Raw genomic sequence first — 26,737 nt, forward strand, 5'->3', positions numbered from 1 at the left:
AACTTTTGAGACTTGCTTTCTGACCAAATATTTTTCTGATGATAAAGGACTTATGTTGAAGAATATTGGACGCTGCTTTTTTATACTAACTTCTGTTCTGTAGCATTTTGAGGTCACTGAAAGGTAAGACAGTTATAAAACACATAAATAAATTAAGAGTAGGTCTTTAAAGCAAGATTACACTGCTCCTAATTCATCCATTTATTATATAGTTTAAAGTCAGTCTGTTTCTAGCTAAATTCCTATGCCTTGGTCACTTGTGTACTATATAACGATGCACTGCTCATTGATATTGTGGATACATTCTACGCTTTAGCTATGTCTAGGGAAGTTCAGCCCGGGGTTGCTTTCAAAAATGAATGTCGACATTCAGGGCCTTATTGACAAAGGGCCTCCATACTCATGGAAGAGGCTCCACAGTCTTGGTGAGGGGGCCGGCACTTGTGGCGGGGCCTTCTTACTGCGTTTTCCCATTGTGAAGGTTCCGCCACAAGTGCAAGACCCAGGCACGAGTGTAGGCCCTCACCACCACTGCATGGCCCATGTCACGAGTGCAGAGGTCCTCTGTGAATCAGGCCCTCAGTTAATAGCATTGGGTCACCACACAGCAATCTGTTAGACCCCTGATTGCCCCCCCACCACGATGATGGTCTCCATTCACAAGATATAAGGTGTGTCTTAGTAACAGGGAACGCGTTAGCAAACCCTTTCAGCTTTCAGTAACAGATGAACAGTTTGCGACAATAAATGTAGTCACAAATCATTGAAACTTTCCATAAGATGGTGTGTGGGGTTGCCCATTACATGCTCCCTGTCCTTTACAAATATTTGTGGGTCGCAAAGGGTGTTTTGCAAGTTGAAAGGACGTTTACAGATAACATAGTATACATGAATAATGTGGCACAATGGGACCAATTCACTAATGTATTTATGACTATAGAAGTATTATTGCAGGAGAACTCTTTCAGGAACGGTTTGTATATCTTTGTGGCGCAGCAAAAAAACGTTCCTATTAGTAGAGGTTCAAAGAGGGCATAGTTAATTTGTTCATCCTAACTGGATTTGAATGTTCCCTGCATATTAGATGTGGGGCCAATGCACAGAAAAGAGTACTACTTTACACATGCCAAAATACCTTTGTAAGTAGGCACCAGTGTTTTGTGGTTGCAAAGCCTTTAATTCTGCTGATTGCTAAATGTGACCCCAAAAAAGTTTGAACATACTTCCTAAAGATAGTTGCAATGGCCTGAAAGTGATATTTAGATCATTAAGGGGCAGACCTAAGAGCCCCTAGCACCTCTTTGCGCCACATTACCGTTAATTTTTATTACACTAATGTGGCACAACGAGGCCAAAATTGTCAAGCCAAATTTACAAAGTGGTGCAATGCATGCACTGCACCACTTTGCAACCCTTTGCACAACATTATGCCTGCGGCAGGCATGATGTATGCAAAAGTGGCATTCCCCCAAGGGAGGGGGTAGATAAAATGGCCCAAAGAAATCTAAGAGATTTCTTTGCGTCATTTTTCTCTGCACTTTTAATGCGTGCTCAGAGCAGGTGTTAAAAGGAGGTACACCATTGTTTACAATGGGCTTTGTAGGATTAGTTTAAAAAATGTTTAAGCTAATCCTGCAAAGCGCCAAACTAGCATAAAAAATTATGACGCTAGTTCCCTGACTACCGGCATGGTGCCCCGTATATTAAAGAAGATACACACATGGTTGCATTAGGGTGACGCTAAGGGGTGTTAGAAAAGTGGCGCTGCACTAAGTGCAGCACCATGTTTCATAAATCTGCCCCTAAATTCCAGGGTTGAAAAAAAAAAAATTGCCATAGAAAAAACGCCCATATGGAATTACACCACAGGTGGGACTTTCGTCAGAATTTACCCTTTTTTGTTATTTGGTGATAACTAATAGCTTTGGACGGTATTTATGTTATAAAATGTTTTCAGAGCAGCCTCAAGGGTAATCCTTTGAATGGTTCATACAGAAAATTGGAACCAAGGATGACATTTTGAAATATATTTGAATGTAATTGGTGATGGGGTTATTTGTTCAACCTGGGAAATATGCCTGGATCTGATTAATCAGATTGCTGTCCATGGCTAAAAAACTTTGTTGCAGCACTGATACGAGCAGTGAACGATTCGAGCAGTGAAGGGTCTGCAGCTACTTATGTAGTTGACAAGTATATCATTAACAAATTGATGCGTGAATTTTCTTCTCAGAAAACCAGGATTGTCCCTGTTGTTGTGACGATCTGTTGTTCTCAAAGAGGACTTTTGCAATCGATAACTCTTCTATCGTCTGTGTTTGCCACAACCTTTTCTCCTGACATCTGATAGCTCTTCACAGAGAAGAGCTTGGGAATGGTTTTAGCATCCGCTGGCATTTGAAAAAATGAGGTTGAAGTAGAATAGCAGCATCCTGGTCTCTGTGCAGGGATCTGACGTGACGGCCAGGAGTTTTGACCTGTAATTTAGAGCATCTTTTGGGACGTATTTGCTAAACCTCTCATTGTGTCTGATACCATTGCCTGATCTTAGTGAGTTGGAGATGTATGGTGTGATCACAGAATTGTTGACCTAGTCTACATGTTGTATTAGATGACAGGTGAGCTTGGTCAAGTACCGGCATACTTCGCTGATCTCGTCATTGGTGTCTTGAGTCTTTTACTTTAATCACAGATACACATGTGAGACAAATATAAAGCCATTAGTAGGACAATGGGTGATAATCCAAAAGAACTGAATAGAAAAACGAAATGTTGCAGCATACTTTATAGATGCTTGTTAGAAATGGGATCTCTAGTTGGCAGTGGTTTGCACCCTGTCCTAGGAGGTACCCTCACTTTAGTCAGGGTAAGGAAGTCACACAGCTAAGATTACCCCTGCTCACTCCCTTGGTGGCTTGGCACAAACAGTCCTGCTTATCTCAGAGGCAATGTGTAATCTATTTGTACATGCACACACAGTAACACAGTGAAAACACTACAAAAGTACTCCATGCATGTTTAGAAAATAGACCATATTTATCTGAATAAAACAAGACCAAAATGACAAAAATCCAACATACACAAGTAAATATACACATTTTCAAATTTTAAAAGTATAGTAGTCGGTGACACAGCACTCTGGACTCATGCTGTGGCAGGACTTTGAAGGTGCTGCAGCGGCGTAGGGCCCGTGTTGTAGGTCGAGGTCATTGCAATCAGCGAGGACCTTGACTCCGGTGCAGGCAGCAGGGTGGAGTCAGAGAGCGGCACCGGTTCCAGAGTTGATTTGGAAGTCGATGCACTAGTTTCTTCCTTGTTACACCTTAACTCACTCCCAAGGGCCCGGGAACTGGATTTGGTACCACTTGGCATGTCATGACTCTCAGCAAGAGAGCCCAGGCGCTGGCAGGTGAAGTCTTTTATGTCCCTGACACTTCTTAACAGGAGGCAATGTCAGTCCAAGCCCTTGTGGTTCCTTTGGAAGCAGTAAGTAGAATGCCAAGTCCAATCCTTTCACTCCCAGGACAGAAGCAGCAGGCCAGCACAACAAAGCAACAGGCAGAGTGGAACTCCCTCCTACGTCATCCAGCTCTTCTTCCTGAAGGAATCTCCTCAGTCTAGGAGGATTCTAATTATGTGGTGTCTGAGGTCCAGTACTTATGCCTCCTGCACCGGAGTCAAGGTCCTCGCTGATTGCAATGACCTCGACCTACAACACGGGCCCTATGCCGCTGCAGCACCTTCAAAGTCCTGCCACAGCATGAGTCCAGAGTGCTGTGTCACCGACTACTACTACTTTTAAAATTTGAAACCTGGTGGAACGACTCCTCGGCCCCTGACATCGCCATCGCCATCCCTGACGGATACAAGATCACCAGAAGAGATCGCACCAACAGAATCGGCGGAGGAATAGCCATCGCCCACAAATCTACCCTCAAGATCCACACCCACACGGACGACACCCTCAAATCAGCCGAACACCTCCACTTCCAGATTCACACGGACCCCAACACTACCCTCAGAGGAACCCTCATATACCGTCCTCCAGGACCAAGAGCCCCCTTCAGCGACACCGTCTCTGACCTCGCAAGCACCCACGCCCTCGCCTCTCCAGACTACATCCTCCTGGGAAATCTAAACTTCCACCTGGAGAACAACAATGACGCCAACACCGCATCACTGACCTCCAACCTCTCCAACCTGGGACTCCGTCAACTGGTCAACACTCCCACCCACATCGCCGGACACACCCTTGACCCACTCTTCACTTCAAGCAACCACATCTCATTCAGCCACACCTCCGAACTCCACTGGACCGACCATCACTGCGTACATTTCACCTTCAAGAAAAACACCGAACACCACCGCACCCCTCTACCGCCACACCGCCGCTGGGGAAAAGTCACCGAAGAGTAACTAGCCAGCACCCTCGCCAAAAACCCACCACCCAACCCAACCGACCCGGACTCCGCCGCCATCAGCCTTCATCTATGGATCCTCAACTGCTCCAACATCCTAGCTCCTCTCAAGAGACCCACCGCCAACCAAGCCAAGAAAAAAACAGCTTGGTTCACAGACGAACTGACCACCTCCAAACGCACCTGCCAGAAACTCAAGAAAAAATGGATCCTCGAGCGCACACCCGACAACCTTGCCACCCTCAAGGAAGCCAACCGTAAACACCACCAACTGATCCGACTCGCCAAATGCTCCCACTTCACAGAACGCCTCAACAACAACGCTCACGACTGCAAAGAACTCTTCTGCATCGTGAAGGAACTTTCCAACCACAACGCCAACGACGTCCCTCCCTCCCAGGAACTCTGCGACGATCTCTCCACCTTCTTCTACAGAAAATCGCAGCCATCCACGACAGCTTCAACACCTCACCTCTGCAGGACCCCACCCCCAACAACTCCTCCCACGCCTACCGCATCACCACCTGGACTCAAGTAGACGACGCCGAAACCCGAAAGACCATGAACTCCATTCACTCAGGATCTCCCGCTGACCCCTGCCCTCATCACCTATTCAACAAAGCTGACGCCACCATCGCCCCCAAACTCCGCAAGATCATCAACCTCTCCTTCCACACCGCTACCTTCCCGGACAGCTGGAAGCACGCAGAAATCCAACCCCTCCTCAAGAAACCTAAGGCTGACCTCAACGATCTCAAAAACTTCCGACCGATCTCCCTCCTCCCTTTCCCAGCGAAAGTCATCGAGAAGATCGTCAACGCTCAACTCGCCCACTTCCTAGAAGACAACTCCATCCTAGACCCCTCTCAATCTGGTTTCAGACGAAACCACAGCACTGAGACTGCACTCCTCGCCGCCACAGATGACATCAGACAACAAATGGACAACAGCGAAACCTCAGCCCTGATCCTCTTAGACCTATCAGCCGCTTTCGATACAGTCTGCCACCGCATCCTACTAAACTGCCTCCACGAAGCCGGCATCCAAGACAAAGCCTTCAATTGGATCTCATCCTTTCTCTCCGGCAGAACTCAGAGAGTCCGGCTCTTACCCTTCTGCTCCAATGCCACCAACCTCATCTGCGGCGTCCCCCAGGGCTCCTCACTCAGCCCAACGTTGTTCAACGTCTACATGGCCCCCCTCGCACAACTGGCCCGCCAACACAACCTCAGCATCATCTCCTACGCCGACGACACCCAGCTCGTCCTCTCCCTGACCAAAGATCCTCTCACCGCCAAAACCAACCTCCACAAGGGACTGAAATCCATCGCCGAGTGGATGAGCAACAGCCGCCTGAAACTCAACTCCGACAAGATGGAAGTCCTCATCCTCGGGCGCACCCCCTCGGCCTGGAACGACTCTTGGTGGCCCACCGCCCTCGGCCCCCCACCCACCCCAGCCAGCCACGCACGAAACCTAGGCTTCATCCTCGACTCCGCTCTCACCATGTCCAAACAGGTCAATGCTGTCTCCTCTTCCTGTTTCAACACCCTCCGCATGCTCCGCAGGATCTTCAAGTGGATTCCAACAGGAACTAGAAAGACGGTGACCCAAGCCCTCGTCAGTAGCAAACTCGACTACGGCAACGCACTCTACACAGGCATCCCAACGAAAGACATCAAACGACTCCAACGCATCCAGAAAGCATCCGCCCGCCTGATCCTCGATGTACCCCGCCGGTGCCACATCTCCCCCCACCTGAAGAACCTCCACTGGCTCCCTGTGGACAAGAGGATCACCTTTAAACTCCTCACCCACGCACACAAGGCACTGCACAACACCGGACCCACCTACCTGAACTCCAGACTCAACTTCTACATTCCCTCACAACAACTACGCTCTGCCAACCTTGCCCTCGCCATCGTCCCCCGAATCCAGCGCAAGACCTCTGGCGGCAGATCCTTCTCCTAACTCGCCGACAAGACCTGGAACTCTCTCCCCACCTCACTACGCCAAACCCAGGACCTCCTCACCTTTAGGAGACTCCTCAAGACATGGCTCTTCGAACGATAGCAGCACCCCCCCCCCCAGCGCCTCGAAACCCTAACGGGTACATAGCACGCTTTATAAATCTTCTGATTGATTGATTGACATGCCCATGTTTGTCTTTGAAGTAGGGAAACTTCAAAGAGACATCTTTGTAGTGCACAAGACCCTGACGTTCCCTGCCCTGGCCTCAGACACACTCCGGGGGTCATCAGGAAATGCAAGACATACCTCAACTTCCTTTGTGTGACTGTCTAGACTGAATGCACAAACAGCCCAACTGTCCTCCAGACCCACATGTGTATTCAGCAGATAGGCAGAGGCACAGAATTGATAAGCAAAGAAATGCTCACTTTCAAAAAGTGGCATTTTCCAACTTACAAGTCCAAAACCAACTTTAAAATATGTATTTTTTAAATTGTGAGTTCAGAGACCCTAAACTCAAATTCTCTATCTGCTACCAGTGAGAAATTACATGTAAAAGATATTTCAAGGCAATCCCCATGTTACCCTATGGGTGAGATAGGCCTTGCAGCAGTGAAAACCGAATTTAGCAGTATTTCACCATCATGACATGTAAAACACACCAGTACATATCCTACTTTTTAAATACACTGCACCCTGCCCATGGGACTGCCTTGGGCATACTTTAGGGCTGACTTACATATAGTAAAAGGGAAGTTTTGGGCCTGGCAAGTGGGTGCACTTACCAGGTCAAAATGACAGTTTAAAACTGCACACACAGACACTACAGTGGCATGTCTGAGACATGTTTACAGGGCTACTCGTGTGGGTGGCAACATCAATGCTGCAGTCCCACTAGTAGAAGTTGATTTACAGGCCCTGGGCACACACAGTGCACTGTATTCAGGACTTACTAGTAAATCAAATATGCCAATCATGGGGAAACCAATTACCAATACATTTAGACAGAGAGCATATGCACTTTAGCACTGGTTAGCAGTGGAAAAGTGCCCAGAGTCCTGAAGCCAACACAAACCGGTCAGCAAAAACAGGAGGAAGAAGGCAAACAAATTAGGGATAACCCTGCAAAAAGTGCCAGGTCCAAAAGTGTTGTCTATGTTTAATTCATATTAGGAAGACAAGAGTTTAAAAAGTAGAAGATAGTGTGTCAGATGGAAATAGATGTGGAATTTCCTATGTGAAATCACAAAGGATCTAGATATGTTGATGATTGATCTTAGTGAAGCCATTGGCTTTGTCAATTACTCTGAAGTGTGAAGCATAATAGGCAGCTTTCTACAGGCTTATATCTTCACAAGACACACATATTGATCCAGTGTCAGAAAACAGGTCTGTGTGTGCCTCTTTGTTTGTGTGTGAGTATATGCATATTTGTGTGTGTATGCATGTACCTTTAATGATGATGTTGCATGAGATGTGAGCAGTGACTTTACTAATTATGATATTTGTGATGTTATTGGTGTATCTAGAAAAACATGCTTTTATACTCGTTGCATACATAAAAGACTAAATTGTTTCCAACTACAGTTGTATCGTCAATTATGTCAACAGTGATATGAAATGTATTACTACTAGGTTTGTAATTATTGCTGCCATTTGTGGTATCATTTTTGACATGTGTAAGGTCATGAGCAGAGGTTTGAGGAATATGGTTGCATTATCTAATGTTAACTGTCCCACCACTTTATCAAACCTTTTTACAGCTTTCCTATAGTATCCTGTTAGAAATGGAGTTCCTGGTTGGCTAAGTAGGCACATAGGCCAGGCAGTAACAACCACTCTAGTCAGTGCAAGGGAGCTACACACCTAAGATAACCCCTGCTCATGCACTTGGTAGCTTTGGCAAGTGTATTCAATCTTATCTCAGAGACAATGTTTAAAGCGATTGCACAACACACACAACCCAGTGACGCAATAAATACACCACAAAAGAAACTTCACCACATGTTGTATAAAAAATAACTTGTATTGCATAAAAACCCCAGACAAAGATGACATAAATCAGTAATATTTTGCCAATCAGGCAATTGCCAATCCACCATCATCCATGCAAATAAAGGACACATTTCCATTTTAAACATAGAACATTATCCTCCCAAGGTATATCGGACAGATCATACCATGTATTCATTACCCCAGCAGAATAAAAGGATGCCAAGGAATTTACATCAGGTCATGAACAAGGCAATGCAGGCACGAACAGCATGACTATTCAGAGTGCACTGGTGAATGTCTAACAGTCACCCCCCAAAGCACCTTCTACCTGAGTGCCCCTGCACATTTGCGTAACTTCTACTAACTATGCGATGGGTGCAGAACCCACCACATTAAGCATAGGAGCTCCTGTGCTCCTATCACCATAAGCATGGTGTTAGACTTTTTATCCTTGGTGTGGTCTCCTTCAACTTTTTGCCTGTGTTTCCCAGGTTGTTGATGTTTGCTGGACTCTGTTTTTGCTGTTTTTGTTACTCTGGGCACTTTATCACTGCTAACCAGTGCTAAAGTGCAAGTGCCCTTACACAAAATGTGTATGTAATTGGTTCCTCCATGATTGGCATGTTTGATTTACTAGTAAGTCCCTAGTACAGTGCACTAGAGGTGCCCAGTGCCTGTAAATCAAATGCTACTAATGGGCCTGCAGCACTGGTTATGCCACCCACATTAGTAGCCCTGTAAACATTGCACAGGCCTGACACTGCAGTGTCTGTGTGTACAGTTTTAAACTGTAAATTCGACTTGGCAAGTGTACCCACTTGCCAGGCCTAAACTTTCCCTTTTCTTACATGTAAGACACCCCTAAGGTAGGCCCTAGGTAGCCCCAAGGGAAGGGTGCAGTGTATGGTTAAGGTAGGACATATAGTAATGTGTTTTATATGTCTTAACAGTGAAATACTGCTATATTCGGTTTTCACTGTTGCAAGGCCTATCCCTTTTTCATAGGTTAACATGGGGGCTGCCTTTAAATATGATTAAAGTGTAGATTCCCCTTGGGAGCTGATAGACATGTGGAGTTTGGGGTCTCTGAGCTCACAATTTAAAAATACATCTTTTAGTAAAGTTGATTGTAATACTGTGTGTTTGAAAATGCCACTTTTAGAAAGTGAGCATTTTCTTGCTTAAACCATTTGTTTGACTCTGCCTGTTTGTGGATTTCCTGTCTGGGTCAGTTTGACAGTTGGGTTGTTTGCACCTCTCATTATACAGTGATACAAAGGGAGCTGGGGTGTAGCCTGCATATCCTGATGAGCCATCTGTGCTAGGAGGGAGGAAAGGAGTGGTCACTCACAACTGAAAGGGCTGTGTCTGCCCTCACACAATGCAGTCTCCAACCCCCTGGTGTGTGTCTGGGGCCTGGACTGGGCAAGGCAGGATTTCACAAACAAGAGAGACCTTTCTTTGAAGTATGCCTACTTCAAAGGGAAAAATGGGTATAAGAAGGACGCCCAGAACCACAGACTTTAGAACACTTCTGGAAACCAAGAGGAACCTCTGCCTGGAGACGAGCTGAGGAGCTGAGGAAGAAGAGCTGCCTTGCCTGTGACTGTGCTTTGTGGAGCCCTCCTGCAGTTGCTGCTTCTGCCTGTGCTAGAGGACAAAGACTGGACTTTGTGTTGCCTTCCTTCTTGTGAAGAACTCTCCAAGGGCTTGATTTAGAGCTTGCCTCCTGTTGTTTGAATTCTCAGGGACAGCAAAGACTTCTCTCGGACAGCACCTGGAGCCTCTGCTGAGACTCCTACCCTGCCAAGTGGTGCCCATCCAGGTCCTGCGGCCCTGAAAGGAGAAGCTGACAGGACCAGACTGAGAAATCCACGCACCGACGGCCGTGCGGGGAAAAGATTGACGCGACTCCAATCTGCGGCTAAAAAAACGATGCGCCGCCGGCTTGGCAGCTGAAAATCGACACTCATCTGCAACGCGACCGAAAGATCGATGCCCGTGGCTGGAGAAACGATGCGCAGCATTGCTGACGGAGGCTGGTGAGATCGCAACCCACGCTGTGTGGTTTTCGGATCATTGTGCGGCAGGTTTTTCGAAGCAAACATCGCTGGGCATGTAAAAATGACGCAAGGCCTGCCCGGACCCGAGAGTGCAGTTCGAATTGACGCTTCGCTGTCCTGCGGAGAGAAGAAATGACACACGCCGACTCGACTGAAGGAGAAGTGACGCACGGTCTCGCTCGTGAGTGATATCGACGCATCGCAAGCCCTTTTTGATGCACACTTGCCCGTGCTGGGTTATTTTTGACAAACCCAAGTACATTTCCACTCTAACGGCATTAGCGTTGTGTTTAAAATTACCTGAAAACTCTTTTTGGTTTTTAATTGATAACTTGACTTGTGGATTGTGGATTTTTGTCGTTTTGGTCTGGTTCTGTTTAGATAAATATTTTCTATTTTTCTAAACCTGTGTTGTGTCATTTTATTGTGTTTTCATTAAGTTACTGTGTGTGTTGGTACAAATACATTACACCTAGCACTCTGAAGTTAAGCCTACTGCTCGTGCCAAGCTACCCAGGGTGTGAGCGGGTGTTAGCTGTGGGTGATTCTCTTTTAGCCTGACTAGAGTGAGGGTCCTTTCTTTGACAGGGGTTAACCTGACTGCCAACCAAAGGCCCCATTTCTAACAGATGGTAGCAGAATTAGGGCTGGACAGACCGGTACATCTGGTGAGGCTCCCTTCCCGATCTAACAGCTGGGGAAAGGTTCAAAAGGGCTCATTGTGCCAATGTCAGCTTCTGCGGGGAGGCCTCCCTCGGTCCTCCCTGCTGTCAAGACAATGCCCCGTCTGTAGCCTCTTTCCATTGAGACCAGGGGGGGGGAGCCGCAAGGAACTAGTATGCACCTGGCTCCTGCCATCATCAGTTCCCACCTACTGGGACTGGCTGCCCGTGAGCATGCCACACAGCCGCTGTCTACTTGTTGCTGGCACCAAGACTCCCTCTGTCTCGGGCTCCAGCATCTGTCTCCAGGGCCGAGTAAGGGAGAAACAGCACCTCTTTGCTCCTCATGGGGCCCTGCTTAGTTGACCGTCGGCCGCAGCGGTGAAAGCCCCCAGCAGACGAACGGAGCGTGGCTTCACTCCGGGCTCCAACACCGGAATGGGGGCCTATTTGTGCCCCGGGGGCACCAACTGGTGTGCACTTTGTCACGCTCCCACTGATCAAGAACAGTGCTCCCCCCATGCTGAGTGTAGGACTTCCTCTCAAAACAGGGAGGGGGGAACACAGCTCCCAGCCCCTGGAGAACAACTGGGGCACTGCGCAGTTCACAGCATCAGGCCAGCTCATTACGGTCTTGACAGTAAAACAGCAGTCCTTCTGGTGACCTAGCAGGCCATAGGTCAGCACATCCCCAGGTGAGTCCCAATGGCGGTTCCCTTTCGCAGCATAACTGTTCCTCCTGGCAGGTCCATGCAGTGTCTAAAAACATGAGGAACAATCCCTGTACTTATATTCATTTTGTATTTGATCTCATGAGGCACTTCAAGTGACCTTTAGAAATGCACAGCAACCCCCTTCAATCCCAGCCCTGGCTCCAGACATCAGTAGGGGTTAAATGAGCCTTTTGTGTGAGGGCAGGACACAGCCAATACAAATGTAAATGTGCCCCTCCTCTACCTCTCCCAGCCCAGGAAGACTATTCAGTATGCAGATGTAATCCTATTACACCTTCACCCTTCCTGTGTCATGGCTGTCTGGAAAGTAAGCACAAAGCCCAGCTGTCACTCTAACCCAGATATGGATTGGAGTGAGGCTGCAAAGCACAAGAGTTGTAAGCACAGTGAAATGCTCACTTTCTAAAAGTGGCATTTCCATAATGGTAATAAAAAATCCATCTACACCAAAAAGCAGGATTTCTCACTTCCATTCTAAACATACCAAACATTCCCACGCTACTCCTTAAAGATCAGAAAATACCACTTAGACATATATAAGGTAATTCCCAATGCAAACCTATGAAATAAGCAGCACTCACAGCAGTGAGAAACCAAATAGGCTGTTTCTCCCTACCAGGATATGCCACACAATGAAGGCACATGTTTTACCTCTCACCTACACAGCACCCTGCCCATAGGGCTACCTAGGGCCTACCTTAGGGTGACCTATATGTGGTAAAAGGGAAGTTCCAGGCCTGGCAAGAAATTTGATGCCAAGCCAGTGTGGCAGTAAACTGTGCACGCAGGTGCTACAGTGGCAGGCCTGAGACAGGTTTGAAAGGCTGGAGGCCCATGAGTAGCATTTAAATGATGGGCCCCAGGTATAAAGGTTACCACTGGACAAGGGTCTTACAGGTAAATTAAATGTGCCAATCAGGTGTAAGCCAATCACACCAAGTTTAGAGGGTAGAGTGCATGCAGTTTAGCACTGATAAGCGGTGATAAAGTGCCCAGAGTCCTAAAGCCAACAACAAGAGGGTCAGAAAAACAGAAGGAGGGAGGCAAAAAGGTTGGGGATGACCCTGCAAAAAGGGCCAGGTCTAACATAGCGCATAACATCTGTAAATTGTTTAGTAATGGTATGTTGTACGTGAAAATATGTTTAGATTTTGGTAATTACCCCTATCCTCTGGCATGATAGCAGAGCTTCCAGTCCAATGGCCTTAGTGCTCAGAAGACACAGGCCTTTGAATTTAGTGGTGGGCTTTGTTTGCAGAGAATGGTCTTGGTGAAAAGCCTACAGGGCATGACCTTTGTACCAAGAGTACCCTGCTACCTTAAAGTCTCTCTGCCCCTAGAGTCCACTGTTTATGGTCTTCAGGCAGCATACTTAGATAAAATGAGAACACGGGGGCATAATCACACATCATCTAACAGAAGAGTCTATTTATACGTATAAGTACCTTACCTGCATAATATCTATTAAAGGGCTATGTCAGTGGTAACTGCCACTCTGTCAAGTTGCAGACAATTTTCAGATGTTCAACTGAAATAAAGACATATTTGTTTGTTGCAAGGTAAACACGGCTTTAAATGGGAGAAAATATGTGTACTGGGGAGATTAGAAAATCAGTGACTAGATCTAAATAGTCCATTAGATGTGCGACGGAATTCTGAGAATAGATGGGGCCTACCTAAAGGTCTTTATTGAAATAAAGTCTATTAGTATAAGCTGAAATATTATAGTCTATTGTAAAGTCTTGCATTCTATGCTTCTTCCATCGAGATTTTAATGGTGTCGATTTGGTTTTTACAAATTCCATCCTACACATTACTACATCAGTATATACCAAGTAGCAAAATGTTTTTTTAACCATAGAGGTGATTTTTGTGAACTCTGATATTATTTGCCATAGAGACAATATAATATGGTATCTCGAATAGTATTTAGCGCTTAGTGTTCCAGAGGTAGGGGTGCAAGTGCTAAATATACCTCTTGGCTGACATTATTGGCACTATTGGATGTTAGTTATTTAAAAGTCGTTGAGAAGGGTCAGATCTGGGATATTGGAGCGGCATTAATAGTGAGGTAGCAGAGGGCACCCTATACCTTCAACATGGAACAGCAGGAGCAGTGTTCCCTAAAAGTGACTGCAACAGGACACACAAGAGCCGAGACGGAAAAGCAGGAAATATTCCAGTGTAGTGGTAGCCCGCGGAAATCAGTGCACCGCTGTAAACTTTCCTTCTCCTCAAACCTCCTCGCAGACACATTTTCCCGGTAAATCTATTGATGTGCCTCGCGCAAAATATGGTTCACTTTGATTTCAGATATTTTCATTCCCCGTATAAACTACCTCAACGTTTGGCAAATTATACAGTAAACGGAGCAAGGTAAAGGAACACAGCGGTTTACTGTAGAAAGACACATAGGGGGTCATTACGACCTTGGCGGGCGGCTACTGCCGCCCGCCAGGCGGTAACCGCCATGCGGCCGCCAATGCGGCCGCACTCAAGCGGCCCCTATTATGACATTTCCGCTGAGCCGGCGGGCGCAAACCAAGTTTGCGCCCGCCAGCCCAGCGGGAATGAGGCCGCAACATAGGAACCGGCTCCTAAGGGAGCCGGCGGTGTTGCGGCTGTGCGACGGGTGCAGTTGCACCCGTCGCACTTTTCACTGTCTGCTATGCAGACAGTGAAAAGCTGGCCGGGGCCCTGAAAGGGGGCCCCTGCACTGCCCATGCCAGTGGCATGGGCAGTGCAGGGGCCCCCAGGGGCCCCAGGACACCCCTTACCGCCAGCCTCTTCCTGGCGGTGCAAACCGCCAGAAACAGGCTGGCGGTAAGGGGGTCGTAATCCCCAGGGCAGCGCTGCATTGTGGCGGTAAACCGCCGGCCCCGGCGGTGCGACCGCGGCGGTACCGGGAGGCACCGCCAGCCTGTTGGCGGTGCTCCCGTCGTTTTGGCCCTGGCGGTCATAATACCGCCAGGGTCATAATGACCACCATAGACCCATATTTATACTTTTTTAGCGCCGCATTTGCGTTGTTTTTTGGCGCAAAAGTGGCGCAAACTTACAAAATACAATTGTATTTTGTAAGTTTGCGCCACTTTTGCGTCAAAAAAATTACGCAAATGTGGCGCTAAAAAAAGTATAAATATGGGCCTTAATGAGGAAAGAAGCGTGCAATTCCCTTCCTAGTCTAAGGTTACATTCATTTAGAGAATCCGCCTCTTTCCTGGGAGCAAAACAGCAACAAAGAGGTCTGCTCCCAGCAGTTTAAGGGAAAAAAACAATTGAACCATAAACTATGCTAAATATTTCATTTTATGTGCAAAGCTGTAGCTTCCTTTGGTGCAGCGGGTACAGTAACACCCGAGGTCAGAGGTGTGGGGTGCCCAGTGCACTCTGATTATTGCTGTACTTTTTGATTCAGGGAGTAAGCAGAGGGGCCCATGACACTGGCTATTTTGCTGTATGTGTGGCACTCGTCTGTCTGCTTTAAAATACTTATTCGATACTGAGTGCCATTGAGACCTACTTGGTCTCAGCCCATCTGTGCAGTATTTATATACCCGGGTAGTATGTGTTACTTATGTGTACTTCTGTTTGGATTTGGGATTGAGGTGTTTTAATCTAAGGATATTTGGTGCACTTTTGTCTCAGGTCTGAGCCTGGTTTCCCACGTAATAGCCATGTTGCATAGCTCAGTATCACTGACAGCTTATGCATTCCCTGCCAGAGTTAGTGACACGTAATTTGTGATATTGGCATACGCTCAGTGCTTAATTTGTAAATCAAAAGTGCCGGTGCCCAAAGTCCCCCTCTTAAACACGCTGCTGCAGCAATTAAATGCGGAAACACGGAATAATGAGGCAGCGTAATCCTGAATCCTTCTTGGGCCTCTTCATTCCAAATAAAACCACTCCCTGCTCCTTCAGCTCACTCTTGCAGCTTTCTACTCTCTCCCTTTGTGAAGCTTTTTTTGTTTTTCCCTTCCTCCTTCTTTCCCATATGTGTCTTTTGCTCGCAGCAAATGCTTGAGGCAAAAGAATAAGCCCAGACCTTAAAAAATAAGTGTCGGTGCTCAGCACCGGAAACAACAGGCACAAATTAAGCACTGCATACCCTAATGTTCCTCTCTCTGATTCTGATTCCTTGTGATTGGGACTCCCATTCAAACACCTGCATTAGTTATAAACGAGGAAGGAAGTGCATAGCTCTGATCTTTTTGCTGCAGCTCGTTGGGTCCGACTTTCAATTGTAGCAGGGGCCGCACGATTCTTCTCGACCCAAGTATGACATAATTTTCCCTTTCCACCTTATTTGAACCCCTTTGCGTAAAAACACTTGACAATCCTTCATTCCCCTGCATGGCATACTTTACAAAGCAGTGCTGATTTTATGCGTGGGCTCTGCCGCACTTCACTCACGGGCAGCGGCCGGGGCAGCAGCTCGCCGAGTCCAACACTCTTATCTTGAACACAATGCTGCGCAACAGTTCAGAAGTTTGAATCATGTCAAAGCTCCCCCTCCCCCCGCCCCCCTTCAAGGCGCCTGTCGGTAAATTGAGTACCCTGTGTCGGGAAATAGTAATTGTGTTATTTACCTTACTTGAGGTGCTGTATAAAGACTCGCTTTTAACCAGAGATTAGTAATAGCTGTTGCTTTTCGTTATCTGACAATACATCCCAAAGCCAGTTGTGCCGAACAACAAGCCGGGTGAAGACGAGAGCCCGGGTAGGTATCACCCGCTAAATGTGGGTGACCTGAGGAGTATGTAAAAACACAGCCTTCGTTTTCCACGAGAGAAGGTTGGGGTTTTTATTTTTCGGAACAATTCGCTTTCAGGATACAGAGAAAGTACGGGAGTCAAATGAGAGTTTCCCAAAAGACCTCCAGACAACTGGCACTGTCACAAAATCTCTCAGGGACGACAAACACAATTGTGTGGATGGCAATGGGCGATGGGAGGAGGAGAAAGGAGGGTACAATTAATGTCAGGAAGGGTGACGCAAATATCCCAGGAGAAATGTAAAGAGTAACACAAAGTAAACATCCTGATATTTTCTTTTCATGAGAGGGGTCTGCATTGATCCCTAGCCCTCGTCAATAATGCAGCTCCACAGTACCTCTGACTTAAATAATCACCCTCTGAGCGCATGACGTTCCACAGTTGCAGCCCTTGCCTCAGTACAAATAACCTGTTCTTTTTCTTCCAAAAGGTCTGGTGTCCAAGAATTTCTGATGATAGAATTCCGGCTCTAGCATTATACCACCTAGGATCAGCACGCAGTAGAATAATGCAGCAGCAGTCGAAAAGATGATATCAAAAGATAGACAAATGCGAAGAATGGAGCTCTCTAGTGACCATGCACAGCAGCATCTTCCATTGAAAAAAAGGAGGCTCACATTCAAGTTGCTGAAGTAATACTTGCCTACAATTACTATGCAAATGAAGTTAGAATTGTAACACCTACTGTATGTGTCCTACTCTGGTGTTGTGAAAACATTTTGAAAAACAGAAAATGAACTGCAGTTGCAAATATAGAATACCTTAAAGAATGCAAACCTCTAAAATATACATGAAGAAGTAAATATACATTATGAAACTTTGCTTTATTAGAAAAATAATTTAGAGTTTGTCAGGTGGAGTACAGTGTGTCAGTGTTTTTCTGAGGACATTACCTCAACCACTCTGAAGGACTATCAACCACTAAATTTAGAGATGACGGTTCAACAAAGGATCAGCTCTGTATTACTCCATCATGGTGATGCCTTTTAATGTACTAAAAGTTTAGAGGGCATCAGTCATTGGTTTTGGCTGCAGTCCACCAAACATTTAACTTTTTTTGTCTTTCAAAAACCAACTCCCAAAGCATGTAGAGATCACTATAGTTTTGTTCTTGTTCCTCACTGCCAAGTGATTGTCAGGATATAAAAGACTTTTTATCATCAACCCTAAAACAGTGGGCAGTGTAATGTCCCTCCTCCAATGGCCTCTACTGCAATGGACCATTGGAGGAAGTCATCTATCGAAGCAGCCAACAGGGGCTTCGCCGATGACTACTTGAGGTCTGCTCATCTCTAAGTGAAATGTGTAGATTAATGGTTTGGTGTGCAGGGTACTTTGTAGCATTTGCGACACAGGACCTTGTCCAACAAACTACAAATCAGGCCGATAGTGTGTAGTTGTGATACACTCAAAACTCTATCCAGAGGAATGGCATTTGTAATGAATTCAATAGAGATAACCATGGTCCTCAAGTTTGTTTTAAAAAAGTAAGAGGGTCCACCAGCTTTGTTTATGACCAAAATAGATTTTTCTCCTAGAGTAAAAATGACCTTTGTCCAAATATCACCATGGCAATTGAAGAGGCAGTGACTGGAACCCTTTCAGAGAAATTAATTCACTGGCATTAACTTAATATAAGAATGACATCCCCCAAAACACAGAAACATGGGATACTGACACTGTAATGACACCTGAGAATGTGTGTAAAATAGCAAAACAACTCAGACCAACTCAAGAGTACTAAAATGTAATTTGAGCAAATATTATCAAATCAAATTTCTACCTCTTAGAGCCATCACAGCAACTACTGTTCAATACCTCCCTGACAAAGGAAATCTTCCTGAATCTCCTGAAAGTGGGTTAGATCTTCCCAATCATGAAGAAACTCAGTTGGGTCAAAATGCTCTCTCCAACCACAGGCCACTTTCTGTCCTGACATAGGTCGGAAAAACAATTGATAAATCAGTTTTGTCTGAATTTACAACCTCCTACTAGTAGATCACCATGCAGGTTGCCATTTGACTTTCAGAATAGAAAAGGATAGAAAAGGCAACCTTCAAAGTCCGAGATAAATTCAATTGCATCTGGATGAAAAAAATCCTGCTTAGTCACCTTTTGTCTTTTTGGATATTTGACTGTTTCCTGATGGTGAACCAAAAAAAAACTAAGGCCCTCATTATGAGATTGGCGGCAAATGCTGCCTAATGCCACGGCGACGGCTGCCAACATACCGTTGTCTTGGCTACCAACCGTCTATGCCATTATGACCGTTGACGGAATTCCGCCAGAAGGCTGGTAGAATTCCAGTGATGGTCATAGCGGCGGACGGCGGTAAGGTGGCACTGCTGCCAGCAGCAGCGCAATGCCAGCAAAACACCGCCTACTGAATCATGTTCGATGACACGGCCTGGTGGTGTTTTGCTGGCGGACGCTGGTGCTGGCAGCAGCGCTGTGTCCCGTCTCCTGCCGGAGGACCCCCTGCAAGCAGTTGAGTCAGGTTCTCCGACAGGAGAGGGGGGTATGGTGTGTGTTGGGGTGTGTGTGACTGTGTTTGAATGCATGCATGCATGTGTAATGCATGTGTGTGTGTGTGTGTACGTGCATGTTGTGTTGTGTGATTGTGTGTGTGCGTGGATGTATGTTTGTGAGTTTTTCAGTGAGTGTGTATGTATGTGTGCATGTGTGGGTGAATGTGTGTATGCGTGTGTGTATGTGCATGTATGTGTGTATATGTTCAGGGGGTGAGGGCGGAGGGTGGGGCAGGACTCTGGGGAGGGATGAAGGGTGGGGGAGACCCCTATCAGTGCCAGGGAAGGAAGTCCCTGGCACTGACAGTGCCTACCACGATGCTTTCCTTGGCGGTACAGAGACCACGGTAACCATGGTGGTGGGCGGGGTCAAAATGCCATGGGCAGCCTAGTGATGGCTGCTGGGCTTACCGCCGTGGCGGTCGGTGGCCAAACCGCCAATGTGATAATAGTGGAGGTGGGTACCGCCAGCCTGTTGGCAGTAATACTTCCACTATAGTACTGACCGCCGGGGTCGAAATGACCCCCATAATGCCTTCATATAAAACATAACTTTAATGGCAAATTTGACTCACCCATTGACGAGGAACTAATGGTTGAAGGCTTCTCTCCTTTTCTATCATCAGTATTAAATTCTTTGGGCTTCATCCTGGACAATACACTTACCCTAATATTGCTCATAAACAAACTGGCTCAATCATCAAACTTCTACTTATACTTGCTTAAGCCATAAAAAACCTTCTCCCTTGAACCAAGAAAAACATCAGTACAAGCCAAAATCATCTCATTGTTCGATTTCGTGAATACCATTTTGGCTGGTATCCTGCACTCTTCACTCACATCTGTCGCAATGATTCGTCACGTAGCAAAGTTAAGCTTGAACAATAAAAAAATAAATCAGATATGTCCTATTGTCTTTGAATATCACTGCCTATGTGTGTCCTAGATGCAAGGTACAGATGTAAAATATGGTGAATAGCCTACAAAGCCCTTCATTTGAACAATCCTTCATATCTGACCAAGTTGCCCACCATCTGTGGTAGTGAACAAAGATTCAGAAGCAAAAATTCTCTGCAAATCCAGATCCTCTAAATTCAGGAATTCTCAGGCAATGAAGGAGCATCAAACCATTAAAAATTACTTTCCACACAGCTGAAAATCCAAACCATTTGCTATACTTTTGAAAGCTACTAAAAACTCATCTTTCCAATGTCTATGTAAACCAGCACTCTCTGACACAGTTCTAACACAGTTCTCTCCTCAATCCAGACTCCCTTCTCAATCTGAGTGTTTCCGAAATACTGCTTGACTCAATTCCACCCATCTTTTTGCATCCTCTGCAGAGCCTCTTCAGAACCTCTGTGGCTAATAGGTGTATCATTGAATGTTACCTAATTATGTGTAGATGGTTATTTCACCTGTAGAGCATACTAATGCCGCGGTGTGTAACTGTGCCAGTGCTTTAAGTGGGGTGGAGAAGGTGGCGGGGTTTCATAATGGATTGTAGCCATGAAAGATAAATTTGAATCATATGTAAGAGGCTGGCCTGTGTAACTAAGGCCATGGTCTAATACCTGTGAAATGAGATCCTAAGAAAGACCCTTCCTTTACAAACAGTATCACTGAATCATTAGTAATAGGTCTGCAGTGTATGTGTTGGGAGTAAATGGTGACATTTTAAGCAGTTGCCACACTTGCATTATTTGCAATAGATGGTCTATTTTCCAGCAATGTATACAATATTTAATAACATTTTTTTGGCTTACTCTTATTTATCTAAGTATTGCACAATAACAAACAGTTTGAAATTATTTGAAAAACACGCCCAATAGCTATACTCCTTACTAACATTCTCTGGATACCATGGCACTCTCAGGTAGTGAGGCTGGTCTAGGCATCAGCTCAGGACTGGCAATATGAAAGGAAACATTCACTGTACTGGAAGCTTGAACTGGGAAGATTATTTTAGTACATAGTCCACCAGAAGAGGGGAAGGCCCTGAGTCCTCCACATCCCTTCAGGAAATTGGCCAGCACCCCCATCGAGTGTTCCATGTCAGTAATGAATAGCCTATTCCTATTTTAGTTCTTTGTATTCTTTATCTTATGGTACGCATAGTTTTAAATTTCCCATTTACAGTTTGAGGCAATGCTCTATTTAGTCAAGCAGTTTCAGAAGAACAGAGTGAGAACTAGGCAGCTAATGACAAAAAAAAGTTGCATGTTCGTGATGCATGTGCTGATTAGAGAAAACACCCATGGCTGTTTCCCCCTTTCCAACTATAAAATGACACAGACTGAAGCTGAGGCTGGGGAAAATGTTTCACCTTTATTGGAAAACACTTGCAGTTGTTCCCATATTGCTGTGGACACACTCTGTACAGTGGCAAAATTGGGATTTCCTGGGAAACTTTATACTCGAGAGTCTATAGATGTCTCCACTCTTCCTTGGAGCCTGGCCTTCAGAAACAGTGCAGGAGCACGAAGTTACTCACTCGCAGGGCTGATATTACCTTGCCTCTCCCTTATGAAGCAGGCTATGTGCTTTAAGACTATTTATGTGAAATGCTTTTTGGAAAGCAGCCTTCACATCAAGAAAGCACTAATCATCATGTGTATGTTCAACTACAGCAGTTTATATTTTTCTTCTGAAAGTCAATGGTCATTTTTTTACTAAACAACCAAAAAAAGTTCAGGTGGCTCCAAAACGGTTATGGACAGATTTAAGGAAAGTGGTGCTGCACCCAGTGCAGCGCCACTTTCCTGGCACCCCTTAGCGCCCCCCTATCACCACCATGTGTGCGCGTATTTAAAATATGGCGCGCCATGGCGCAGGGTAGGGGGCACTAGCATCATTATTTTTCTCCCTATTGATGTGATGTACTCTGTAGGAGTAGTGCCAAAATGTTAGCTCTACTCCTGCAAAGTAGATAGGGTCCCATTATAAATCTGCTCTGAGCAGGAGATAAAAGTGCCAACAAATGGCGCAAGGAAATCTTTTAGATTTTCTTGCACCATTTTTTCACCTCCTAATGGGGGAACTCCCCTCTTGCATCCATTATGCCTGGCGCAGGCATAATGTGGCTCAAGGGTTTACAAAGAAGCACAATTCAAGCATTGCACAACTTTGTAAATTTGGCACGTGGGAAATGCCACCTTAACACCACATTTGTGTCAAAATAAATGCTGCAAATGTTGCACAAGGTGGCGTTAGGGACTTATAAATATGCCCCTTAGTATGCTTCTACCACTGAGTAACAGCAGCAAATGGGCAGTACTGCCAGCACCTTTCAGCATTTCTCTCATCTGCTGGCAGACCCGCTGTGTGTAGTATTATGATGCTGTCACCTCTGCTGTCTTCCCATCCGCCAGCCTCCACTCAGTGCTCCACTTACCCCACAAAACACCTCCTATAGTTCATCCCGCTGTGTATGATCTAAAAGCTGGTGATCACAGGTTACGGCTTCGACACGTAGCTGGTCTTATGTCTTGTCATGGCATTTTCCAGTGATAGCAACTAATTTTCTCATTAATTGCAAATCTGTGGTGTTGGACTTGTAAACGACTGAAATGCTTTATTACCAAAAGGAGATATTTTCTTTTTTTTTGTAATAAGTGATAACCCTATTATATATAGGGATAGGTTAACATAGCTCAATCGTTTTTTTAGCATTCACTCTTGATTGCATATTTTCGTGATGTTGCAAAGTCATCTGATCAGTTAGTACACATTCTTTTAGGTCATGGACTTTCCTCCTGGAGTAGGTCCATGATGAGTGCACTTTACAGTGAAGGGTGTAGACGTTGCTTATTTTCACTCAAAACAGGACATTTGATTTGATTTCTGAGAATAAGTACATGTATGAGAAATTTAGATTGATGAGGTAACAACTAGGTATGGGCGAAATTTGCTTAATTCTGTGTATCATAATCATGCAGAATTACCCCAAAATTCTGCAAAATTATGTGGAGTTACAGTGAAAAATGCAATGCTATATTTAGCACTAGTTTCTTATCTCAAAAATGCCCTCTCGTATCCAAAATGGATGCAGTGATGCTTTTTGTGCTAAGAAATAGCTGTAAATGCTACAGAACATGGTTAGGGGACGCGAGCAGCTGCTCACATTTGCTAAATATGCACTTGGGAAAGGATTTTCCTCTAACTTACTCTCCACTTTTAGTGCTAGTTTCTTAGTGCAAAATGCACCCTTGCGTCCAAAATGGACTCAATGATGTATTTTTCGCTAAGGAAATAGCGCTAAATGTAACAAACATAAGCAGTGTGAGCAAATGCTTGCTAAAAATGCTCAGCTGTAGGATTTTTTACCTGAAGTTACTCGATGTAATCGTGTTGTAATCTGTAATTCTATATCAAAGAGTAACATAGGTTTACTGAAAGTACTCTCATTACCTCGGAGTAATTGAATTTCCACCCAGGCCTAGTGAAAACAGGTTCCACAGCACCTTTGTGTTAAGAAATATTAGGGCCAGTTAACTGGTGTTTTTTCTGCACCCAGTTCTGACTTTAGTGGTTAGTAACCATCCTGATGATAATTGCATGACTCTAGTAAACAACTCATGGTGCTGAAAAAGCAGAATAAAAGTAAATTGTATGCGAGCAGTAGGATGTCTAAACGAGACAGTCCAAAATTATGTTTTGTTGAATGCTGCAAAAGCACATCTACTTATCTAGCGTGTGTTGCATTCCCATATAGGTCAGTAATTTATTTTAACATTGTACATTCTCTCTACTTTCATCATGATTTCAGCTGTAAAGCCAGCTGGGGCAGCTTGAACTAATTCCTCTGAGAGATCCTGTCCCTTGTATATAAGGCTGTACTGCTAGCAGCAAATCTGAGATTAAATGCTGTTATCTTTCGACCAAAATAGTCTTCCATTTAACTGCTGCATTGTAAGTAGTTTACTGCCTGTGTTCTTTTGACCTTTTAGATATCAGCGTGATTCCTTCCTCACTTTGTAAGCAAATTAGTAAAGCAATGTAACATCTAACTGAGAACACATAAAACGGATAATGATATGTCAAATGTCATGTTTACATTAGCAATTCTACATTACATGAGTTTAAGAATGTGGCTCAAGTTAACTAATGTTTTTGAATGTAACAAAGTAAAACATTTGTATCGACCTCCAGACATCAGCCTCAGATTACTAAAAGCTGGCAGGATTGTTTACAGAGCTGACATTTCAATGGCAAACAAGGACCTAATGTACAAAACTCTTTTGCAATTGCAAAACACAGAAAACCGTCAGAAAAGCAGACTTTGCAACAGCAAAATAGTTTTAATATTTGCAAAACCGATTTAGTAAATAAAACAGGTTGTGACTCCTAAAGGAGTTTTGAAAGCTCTTACAGACTTATGAACAAAGGAGTGATTGATGGGGCATTCCCTTTGGTTTGGGAATTACAAAGGCACGAATCAATGCTTGGTAACCACAGATGCGATATCATCTCCTGAGTCTGGGTGGTATCTGAGGAATCATGTCAGGCAGCCTCAAATGGCGAGGGGGTAATAAAAGCAGCAACTTCTCCCTTTAATATGGACGTGCAGCTTTAAAAAAATGTTTCCCATTTGAGGAAGCAATGTCGGGAATAAGGTCTGCTGTTCCTTACAGTCCAAAATCCCTGCGTTCCCAGCCAAAGAAAGGTGGTAGTTAGCCACCTGCCTAATTAATATTCATTTGTTAGGTCAATTTAAGATTCCTAGATAATGGGCATTTTGCATTGCGACCTATTAGAACATAGCATGCATCTCATATATATATATATATATATATATATATATATATATATATTGCTATATCCTATTTTTTTAAATTGACAAAACCCCCAAACATTCCCCATCCCCATTTTATTAATTACCTTTACCATCCTCTACCCACCCCTAAACCCTAAAAACATCCTTAGCACCCTATACCCCTACCCACCCCTAAACTGTAAAAACTGCCTTGCCACCTCTATCCTTACCCACCCCTAAACTCTAAAAAATCATTACTGCCCAATACTCTTATACACCCCATATCCCTAAAAACCCCCTTACTAACCAATACCCTTACTCACCCCTAAACCCTAAAAACACCCTTACTACCCTATACCCCTAACTGTCCCTTATCCCCCAAAATACACTTTCCACCCAATACTCTCACCCACCCATAAAAGCACCCTTGCCACCCAATATACATTTCCACCCCTTAAACCACCCTTACTACCCAATACCCTTGCCCATCCCTAAACCATAATAAACATCCTTACCTCCAATAGCCCCATGCACCCTTAAACCCTAAAAACAACCCTACCACCCAATACCCTTACCCACCCCTAAACTCTAAAAACACCCTTACCACCCTATACCCATACTTTCCCCTAACCCCTAAAAATACTCTTTCCATCCAATACTCTCACCCACCCATGGAAGCCCCTTACCACCCAATATTCCTACCCACCCATTAAACCACCCTTACTACTCAATACCCTTGCCCATCCCTAAACCATAAACATTCTTACTACCCATTGGCCCTATGCACCCCTAAACCCTAAAAACACCCTTACCACCCAATACCCCTTCCTGCCCCCAAACCCTAAAAATACCCTTTTCACCCACTACTCTCATCCACCCATAAAAGCACCCTTACCAACCAATATACCTACCCACCCTTACTACCCAATGCCCTTGCCCATCCCTAAACCATAAAAACAACCTTACCATCCAATAGGCCTACGCACCCCTAAACCCTAAAAACACCCTTACCACCCAAGCCCCCTACCTATTTCTAAACCCTAAACACCCTTACCACCCAACACCCCCACCCACCTCTAAACCCAAAAAACACCCTTACCACACAATACCCCTACCCATCCCTAACCCACAACAATGATGTATATATACACCCACACACACAAACACACACAAAGACACACACACACACACACACTTATTGTTAGAAATGGGGTTTCTGGTTGGCTAGGGTATGCACCTCAGCCAGGCAGAACTTACCCACTCTAGTCAGGGCAAGGGAGTTACACGTCCAAGATAACCCCTGCTCACCCCCTTGGTAGCTTGGCACGAGCAGTCAGGCTTAACAGGAGGCAATGTGTAAAGCGTTTGCACAACACACACAACACATGTGACGCAATATCCCCACCACAAAGGAAACACAACACCAGATTATATGAAAATATACTGTATTGTACACAACGTAATTATCAGACCAAACATCACATATCAGTACTATCCTGCTACCTCAGCAGTTGTCAGAACGTTACACATTAGTTACTCTGCAAACTAGCAGTAGTCACACATAACACACAGGTTACTTAGTATTCTGCAACATAAGCAGTAGTCAGGAAACACGTTATCACATTAGAACACTTGTCATAACAATATCATAAAACGCCCATAGTAGGAACATTAGAAAACATATGGCAAGTTAGGGAAACATATTAGCAAGTCATGCCCATAAAAGGAACATTTGCATACACATATGTAAAAACATCAAATGCAGATAGGTAATATATGAATCAAACAAAAGTCTGTAGAAAGAACTTTGGATTGCAACTATATTGGTCCTTTA

The 26,737-nt window shown here is 45.0% G+C and overlaps 1 protein-coding gene across 4 annotated transcripts in view; it reads left to right on the forward strand.

Moving 5' to 3' along the window:
* Positions 1–26,737, forward strand: part of PTPRO (protein tyrosine phosphatase receptor type O) — an 814,046-nt gene that overhangs the window by 38,934 nt on the left and 748,375 nt on the right. The window lies entirely within an intron of this gene.

Source organism: Pleurodeles waltl, chromosome 4_1 (assembly GCF_031143425.1).
Source record: "Pleurodeles waltl isolate 20211129_DDA chromosome 4_1, aPleWal1.hap1.20221129, whole genome shotgun sequence".
Lineage (NCBI taxonomy): Eukaryota > Metazoa > Chordata > Amphibia > Caudata > Salamandridae > Pleurodeles > Pleurodeles waltl.